Below are 9648 nucleotides of genomic sequence, written 5' to 3'. Positions count from 1 at the left end.
TTGGTAACAGTAGTAGGGAGTAGATTCCAGATTTTACCAGTTGAGTTGGCAAATATAGCATCCCCTAAAGAGTTGTTGGATTTTTGGGTCAGTATCAATAGTTTATCAGTTGAGCATAATGGCCTGGGGGCACTATGAGGGGGTGAGAATATTTTTGAGAGCAGGGGTGTTATCAGGTTGATGGAGTATTTTATGCGCTACTATAAGCTGGTTGAACTGTAGAAGGGTAGGATACTCTAGCCATCCCAGTGCTTTGAGGTTCTGGCAATGGCGGGTCCTAAAAACCATGCCAGTAGTGAAACTGGCTATATGATTGTAACATCCTGATCATTTCTTGAGATCGGTTTTGGATAGGTTGGTGAGTACAGGGGAGGCATATATAAGGGTATAGAGGAGGTGTGATCTTGCAATAGCTACCCTAGCTGGGGGGGGGGGGGGAGGTTTGGCTCTGTACAGGGAGCCAAGTTTTTTATTGACAGACTTAATAGTGTGATTTACATGTTTATCAAATTTAAGGTTGTTGTCTATTATTATGCCTAGAATCTTTGTATGGTCATCAGGGGAGATAATGGTGTCATTGCTAGATTTGATGTTGAAGGAAGGAGGAGAAATTCTATGGTTAGGGGAGAAAAGTAGTAACTTGGTTTTGTTAGGATTTAGAAGCAGGCGACGATTCCCTAGCCATGTTTCTACCGTGCTGAAAGTGGTCTGGGTGAGGGTTAGAAGTTGTGCAGGAGAGGAGGTGGAGCATATTAACGTTGTTTTATCTGCATATTGGATGCAGGTGGCTCCTGGGATGGTGGTGTGCAGATCATTGATAAAGATAGAGAAAAGAAGGGGACCTAGTAGAGACCCTTGTGGGACACCTAGGGTTAGAGGAAGTTGGGATGACAGCTTGCTCTGCCATAAAACAGCCTGCTGTCTACCATTTAGGTAGGAGTGAAACCATTGTATTGCATGTTGGTGGTTTGTTGGTTGGTTTGTAGCGTATTGAGCAGTAGCTGATGGTTGACCATATCGAAAGCTTTTGAAAGATCTAGGAAGAGTGCTGAAGATAGTTTGTTGTTGTTACGATGAAGATTTATGACATTAGAGAAAGATAGAAGAGCTGTGGTGGTACTGTGGAATGGCCTAAAGCAGTGCTGAAAGTCGGCGAGCTTTCTGTTTTGAATAAGAAAGTGCATGATTTGTTTGTGTATGCATCTTTCCATGATTTTAGCTAGTGGGAAAGAATGGCTATAGGTCTAAAGTTAGATAATTCTGTGGAACTTCCTCCTTTATGGAGAGGTATAACATGTGATATTTTCCATATTGCTGGGATGGATCCTTCTGAGATGGATCTGTTGATCAGAATATAAATGGGAAGTGCTATGGCATCAGCTGTTTTTTGAAGATATTCAGCTGGGAGGTGGTCGGCAGCTAGTGTAGTAGGTTTTAGCTTTTTGAGTAAGGTCCGGATCAGGTTGGTAGGTACGGTTTGAAAGGTAAAGGTGGGTTGGGTGCTGGGGTGGATCAGGGCTAGATGTGCCAGAGTTTGTGTCTGATGGAGTGAAATGGGTAGCTAGAGACTGGATAGTTTCAGTAACGGAGTTGAAGCTGTTTGCAATTTCTACAGGGGATTTATCAAGGCCTGCTGATGGGGTAGGAGTAGCGGAACGGCCTGGGTGGAGAAGATTGTTAATACCAGCCCAGAACTTTTGAGGTTTTAGCTGATATTTTTGTTGTAGGAGAGTGTAGTGATTTTTTTTTTGTCTAGAATGACAGATTTTTTGTTCTGATTCCTTAGCTGCTGGTATCTTACTTGGTCCATAGGGGCTTTGGTAACATGCCACCTAGCCCAGGTGTTGTTTCTTAGTTTAATTTTGTTTTTTTGTTTCTTTAGATAGCCACGGTGCAACTGTGGCTTTTACACAGATGATACGAGTAGGAGCATGGTGGTTAAGGATAGCCAGAAACCTAGTATTGAAGTACTCAACTGCTTGTTGTAATGGGAGTCATTTCAAGACATTCTAATTACATACTTTGAGTTCTTTTTGGATGTTGTCAAGGTTAAAGTTCCTGACGTTACTTATAGTTTTGTAGGTGGGTTGGTTGGGAATGTTGGCTTTGAGCCTAATAATATAGGTAAGGCAGTGATCACTTAGACCATCGGGTAATGTACCTGACTTGTACTTTTGGGGCTGGCTGTTAATAAGTATCCAATCAAGGATACTATCTTTGACTCTATTTTTGCTAAATCTGGTGGGAGTGGCAATGATCTGAGTAAACCCGTGGACATTTAAATGGGTGGAGGAAGTTTCAGAGGAACAGGTGTTCCAATCAATGTTAAAGTCCCCCAAGACAATGGCTTCCTGGGGATAGTTAGAAGCTAGCTAATGTAAGATATTTTCTAGGGTATTATCATTCTTGCTGGGTGGAATATAAATGCAGACAATGTATCTGCATTTATTTTTGTTTATTATTGGTTTGGTGATGAGAATTTCTGCATTGCCAAACTGGGGTGGCTGTTGAGTGTCAATTGTTATTGTTATGGTAGACTTGTATAGTACAGCTTCCCTGCAATCTTTCCTGGAGATCCGGTCCAGTCTAAGGATGTTGTACTGTGGGGGGGGGGGTTATTTCATTATCTTTGGTTATTGGTTTTAGCCAGGTTTCTGTGAGGCAGAAGATATCAGGGTAGTGAACAGCTAAGAGTCCATGTAGGCTATGGATCTTGTTGTTTAGGCTTCTGATGTTGAGATGTCCGACCAGAAATGAGTTTGGAAGTCTATCAATCTGGGTAGTACACATTGGGTTGTTATATGGTGTGCTTGGGTCTACTGTTGTGGATGGGTCAGGGTTGGGGTGAATGTGTCCATCCTTCATAAGATTAATTTTTAAGTTGCTTATGAGTCTTAAAAATTTGTTTATGTTTTTTAGTAGCTTTTGTTTTTTTAAGCTAATGTAGTGGTATTTGAATATTCACACAGTAGCCTGCACATAGTTCCTAAGTTGACCTTGATAAATACCTGCCAGTTGCAAGAGCTGTCCCAAATATAAAAGAAGGAACACAACACAATGATTTCCAGTTATAATGCCATTTGAAGAGATGTTACTTAATCTCATCTTCTCATGCATGGAGATCATCACTGTTCTAACACCATAAATCATCACTTCATATCACTTCTCCCCTCTTTTGACAATATCTATGTCTGAGGTCAACACCTTAGCCTGATCATGACAGGTATCTGCTTTCCTGAGTGGATCATCACATGGATCCATTATGCACTCTTTGAACCGGCTGTTATGAAGATAGTGAATAATCCTGACTTTCTTTATGCACCATGCAGATGCTGTCTAGTGAGCACCAACAAAAGCTGGTATGGTCTCCCAGATCTCCTTAGAAAATGGTGCGACTTTCCTAAGGAATACAGTGTTAGCTTGTGACTCATGCTTACACCATGATTTCTGAATTCTGGATAGTGCATGATGTAGCTGCCGAGTAGTGCAATACACACACTCACACAGGTCTCCAGCATGAACCTGTGGCCCTGAGCTGTCAGTGGTAACCATAGGCAGCAAATGCATTTTAAGTCACAGATGTACAGCTGCAAAATAAAGTGATTCCCTGACATTAGTGCAGTCTGCCCTAATTTGTCTGTGTGTCATACAAATAGGTTTGCAACTGCATTATTTTAGAGGCCTCATCATTTTGTGTAAGTCACACAGAGTTGAGAGGTTACATTTTATAACTGGGCAGCAGAATTAAGAGAAATAGTAGCACTTTGTGGACACATAGATAGCCCTGAGGTGGTAATTAGTGCTATATAAGTGGATAGTAAGTTGTTATCTACCTGCCTAAGGATGTCCACCCTTGTACAGGAATTCATATTATATAAAGCTAGAAATATGAATGTGTGTGCCTATACAAGCACATTCAATACAGATTGTACTGAGAAGAAAGAAGCCCACAATGTAAGGGCAATCTGTTCCTGCACAAGTCTATCACTACTTAGAGTGAAGGTGTGATATGTAATCTGTACGGTGGCCTACCATGGTGGGTACACCATTTCTTTGCCTACATATGTGTATTCCCTCCTAGTGTACTAGAGTAGGACCATGTCATCAGTGTCTCCCAAGGATCTCATAATGTCTACAACAAGGATGACTGTCTTACAATCTTATTTTATGCATGCCTGTTGGTCCTAACAAATTTGATGAGCCATTTATGGTGTGAATATGTACCAGTGTGTGGCAAGTTCACCTGCTGTACATATTCCTTTAATCTGTCCTTAAAACTATATTATGACATAAACCCATTGCAGTTCCTTCAAATATAGCATAGAATAGCTAGGGTACCCCTTTTTTATATAGCTGTCATTTTCTCAGCCCCAGCAGAATGCGGTCTTTAACTCTGAGACATGAGTTCAAGGTGTGTGCATGTTCAGATGATAAGGTGAACAACAGAGGCAAGACAGTTTCTGCCTGCTGAAAATGATGTCCTTCTCTAGACACTTAATGAACAGCACCTTATAGGAAGAGGACATGCTGACCAGTATTTAATGACCAGATGTGGCATACAGTGGTCCATGACATAAATGCTGCGGTGCCCAATTTGTACATTCCAGCAGTGTTGAAAATAAGCAATGATGTACGAAGGCATCCAAAATATATTCTGTGTAGCTATCAGATTAAACCTTCAGTAAATGCACCATCTGATATACTAAGCTAGTTACCTTCAGGGGATATAGGCAGTTCCAAAATGTCATCTCAAAATTTTGTGTCCACAAAATTGATGCCTTACTGTAAATAGTAGTTACAGCTATATTACATGAATACTCCTAAGGTATCAAATCTTTGACGGTATTTTGCTACCTACCACTAAAGTCCAAATGGGAAATATAGTAGTTATTACATGGTTCAGATATGTAGAGTTAATATTTTATATAGACATTCAAATATGTTACTCTTCCAATACTGCACAAGATCAAAAATGAAACAAAGGTATGAAATCCCACAATTTTTTATTGCTCAGTTAGCTTGGGTAATCTATGCCTGTTTTTAGGGGATCTGAAGTGAAATATTGCTCTGCTGAGACTTTGCTTGTCTTAATGTTGACAAACAAGCAAAAATATTTTCTGTGTACAAGATATAGAAAAATTAACTGTGAGTTAATAGAAACAAGGCATGGACAAAGGTTTAAATAGTACAAAAATGCACTTCAAGTACTTAATTCTATGCTTAAAAACCAAAAGCTTTCATAATACAAATGCATTGTAATGTTTTTTTTTCTTGGTTTCATAACAATTGCTATAGGCTTTGATGATAATTTAACTTGCTTGTATGAATGTGTTGAAAGGTTTGTAAAGTGAAAGTTTTTGCAGTTTTCTTACTAAACATTTCTCTGGTTCCGGACCTTATTTGGTTTGTTTTTTCAAAGCTTAACTAGATCAAGGTTAATTTAGGAGAGTAAGACCACTCAAAGAATACACAGTGCCTTATAAAATATTATTTGACATTGCAACATGCAGTCAGATTTCTATGGAATATTAGAAAAAAGAAATACCAATTTTTATTTGAATTATGGAAGCCTAATACTAACTGCCAGTGTGGAGGGGAAGACTAGTTAATGGTACTTTTCCATGAATAATGTTTTGTCCATCTAGAAAACTAATGTTCACTGCAAGAGGCATTTCTCTTTCAGTCCCTTGGACAGGATATAATAGATGGAAATGTCTACACTTTGTGATTATCACTAATACCATGGGTGAGATAAGCACTAAAAAGAAATAAGGAAAAACAAGCAGTAGATATGAAACAAAGTAATGGTGCAGGGTCAATGTCTGTCTGAGCTTCTGGTCACCCAAGTCCAGGAACAGATTTGAGCTGTTAGCAAGGCTGGTGGGGAAAGAAGCCAACAGCCGATTCTTCTACCCTGTAGGATGACGTGGGAATAACCTGATGCCTATATGACCTCTAGTGGAGACCAAGAGCCTCACAGAACATCTCGGGTTAATGCAGGAGATGGCAGCAATATCATGATATCATTGCACTAGCCTGTCCCACAGCTGAGGCAAATAACTGGCTGTAAGAATGACAGATTGCAGGTTCCATGTTCTCTTCTTTCCCAGTGGATCCCTTGATGCTTGGGCCTTGTAGAGAGCCACTCTGAGGTCATCTCCCGAGTCAGAGGGCCTACCCATCGAAAGGTCATATCAGGGGCACAAAGTAGGAGGAATTAGGGGAGTCCAGAGAAGAATGACTGAAAGCCATGGAGGAATTGCTTGAGGTACTATGGAGTCACAGGGGTGAACATTAAAAAAAAAAAATAGAAATAGTTTGTTCATGAAAATGTGTAATGCATTTTAGTTTGAAAAATACTAATCTAACAATAATTAGTCATCCTTTATAAAACTACTCAAACCATGCTCTACCTCAGCTGATGACCTTCCAAGCAAATAACTTAAAATAGCAGCTTATAGCATTGCATACCATGTCTGAATTCTTATAAATAGATCAATCCAGGAACCCCACTTTCCCTCTCTCTGGAAAAAGTCACATATTATCCCTCTGTATAAGGGAGGAAATTCAACAGACATTACTTACTTTAGATCTAGAGTAATCTTATCCTTCCTCCCCAATATTCTTAAAAAATGTATTCAAAAGCAACTTCTTAACTATCTCCTGCAGGAAGAACTCCTATTATCCGCACAGCATGGCTTCTGTCCTTCCCATAGTACTGACACTGTACTTCTAACATATATAGATACTGTCAATAAAGGTACAGATAACGGCAAACTAGTCTCTTTCTTATTTTTAGACTTGTCTAAAGCCTTCAACACAGTTTGTCACAGCAAACTTCTACTTCAAATGTCCTCATTAGGTCTCTCTCAGCCCACCCTTCTATGGTTCAAAAGCTACCTATCCAGTAGGTGTCAGTCATACCTCCCAGTCATCACCAGTGTACCACAAGGCTCTGTCATTGGTCCCCTTCTCTTTAACATTCTCACCAACTTCTTCCACACATCCACACAACGGGCATTCCTAATACAGTATGCAGATGCCTCCACACTCATTTGCCCATCTCACAACATGGCACTCTTCCAAAAAATTAGTCAGGAATCTTTAACAGCAACTGGAACATGACTTTGTAACTCACAATTAATGCTCACCCCTAAAAAAAAACACTCCTACTTTTTCCCCAAATCCCTCTCCTATAAATCAACAAAATATAAAGTCCAACCACTGAAGTCGCATCTCACAGCAAATTACTAGACATTATTTATTTTTATTTATTTATTTTACATTTGTTAACCGGGATAGTCTGACTGGATATATGTCCATTTTCAGTGGAGGCCCGGGGATAAAAGCTCCAAACAATAACAAAAATATCATTACATATCACATATCAGAGATAGCATAATATAATATTTACAGAGAACATAGAGACAACCCATACAGAAATTGTATATAGAATTTTTTTTTTTTTTTTTTTTACGTTAAATAGATGAATGACCATTGTTAATAGTTTCATTAAGAATAGTTGTTCAGTTCAGAGTAGATAAATCTTAAAGTTGCAGTACAAGATAGGTTACATAGCAGCTGAGTGGATGATAATCTTAAAATTGTCCTCCATATACAAAATTGCATAAGAAAAAACTCATAAAGAACTAGAGATGCAATTAAAGCTACATTAGCCACTACTTATCTCCTCCCCACACGTCTTTATGGTGCTTCCATCCTTACTAACCTTCAGGCATCACAAAAATCAAAACTTAAACAATGCTAAACCAAAGTTGCTAAATTTGCAGCAAATAACCCTCTTAGAACCTACAACTATATAGCATTAAAAAGCCTTAATTTGTTAGAACTACCCCATCAACTAACATATACACAGTTTCTTACCTCCTTTAAAATTATCCAAAATCCATCTGCTTGTCCAGCACTAAATAACATTCTACACAGCTGTGGTCCTAGTCAGTCAGTATAGTCCGATAAACAAAAACTCCTGTCGCTCCACAAACCTATCAAATCTGCTGGGAAATGTCTGTACTCTACCATGTTGCTAAGGCCTGGAACTCTTTATCTATATCCATCAGGTCAGTACACTCCCTCCCATCCTTCAAAACCATTCTGAAAGACTCCCTAACCAAAAGCTGCCTCTTTTCTTGCTCAACACCAGGATAAACTATATCCCTAAATGTGAACAAATATCTATTCATACCTTACTTATCTTTACTCTCCCTTCTTCTTTCACTCTCTTACTTTTATTAATTTCTCTCCCCTAGCTTTCTCTCTAAATATACCATAAGCCTGCTTTTCTCTCACTGCATATTGCAATTCCTGTTTGTATTAGGCTCTATATTATAACAGCAAATGATCAAAAGATTGAACTCTGTTATATCAACTCCTTTAAGTCAAAAACTAAAATGAGTGAACAACCAGAACAGCGATTTCTTTCCCAGGAAAAGAAATTGCTGTTCCCCCCCCAAAAAAAAAATAATAATAAAACACACTACGCACTATTTTAAGTGGGGGGCTTGGCCTCCCACACCCCCCTACTTAAATATACCAACTCCGAGATCGCACTACAGTGGAGAAAACGGCACAACCCAGGCAGACGGCCCAGCGATTTCTTTCCTTGGGAAAGAAATCGCTGTTCTGGTTGTTTGCTCGTTTTAGTTTTGGACTTTAAGGGGTCGATATAACAGCGTTCGATCTTTTGATCATTCGCTGTTATAAAGTAGACCCTATTATTATACTAATTTACATTTAATTTCTCTATAAACTGGCTAAGACTTGTCTAACAATTAAACCATTGTTTTTAGTCTCCTGATCAGTATTTTATGTGTTAGTAGTTGAATGCTTGGTATTTTTGGAAGACTTGCTCATCAGGACATACCTCTCAAGTGTACCTCATTACGAGGAATGTACCTCATTTGGGGTCTTAAAAAGTTCATGTTCCTCAAAGTTCCCTCAAAGTTCCACATTGAAAGACTCTGTCACACATCCATTGTAAATAGAAATGGATTATATTAATTCATTAAAAGATCATCTTTATAAGTAAAACCAGCATATTTTAATCATCCTATGAACTTCCTAGTTGAAGTTGTTAGTAAGCCATTAGTATGTGTCCCACATTTTTCCCATTTGTTCCACATTATGAGGGCTAGTGTTCCTCATTTTGGACATGGAAGGTTGAGAGCTATGCATCAGGACCACATTTGTTGGTACCTGAAGAGTATGAGGACAGCAGCTAATAGATACGTGAAATGCTGATGGATCCATCGCTATACTTGATCTACCTCTAATTTTGTAAATGAAATGTTTAGTTTGGTTTCTGTAAGTCTGAGGCTACAAATTCATAGATATGTTGTTCCATCCATAATGTTAGTATTAGTCTACTATTGTGATTTGCAGGAAGTGAGTACAGAGGGAGTAGGGCTTAAGAAAACCACATCAATTTTGGAGGCATGTCACCTTCATGAATAGACAGGCCTGCAAAATATGAGAGGTTATCAGCTGGAGGGGGGCACCTCTAACTGCAAGTCTAACTTATGATGAAGGGTGCTTGTGTTCCTGCATGGAAATGAGGAAAGCATAGGTATCATACCAGGAGGAGTGGACATTTGTTTTGGAAGTGGCCAACCCTCATGTGTCTCAGAGAAA

Source organism: Protopterus annectens, chromosome 14.part0 (assembly GCF_019279795.1).
Source record: "Protopterus annectens isolate FY-2018-M chromosome 14.part0, PAN1.0, whole genome shotgun sequence".
In the NCBI taxonomy this organism is placed as follows: Eukaryota; Metazoa; Chordata; order Ceratodontiformes; family Protopteridae; genus Protopterus; species Protopterus annectens.
Note: the sequence above shows the minus strand (reverse complement) of the source record.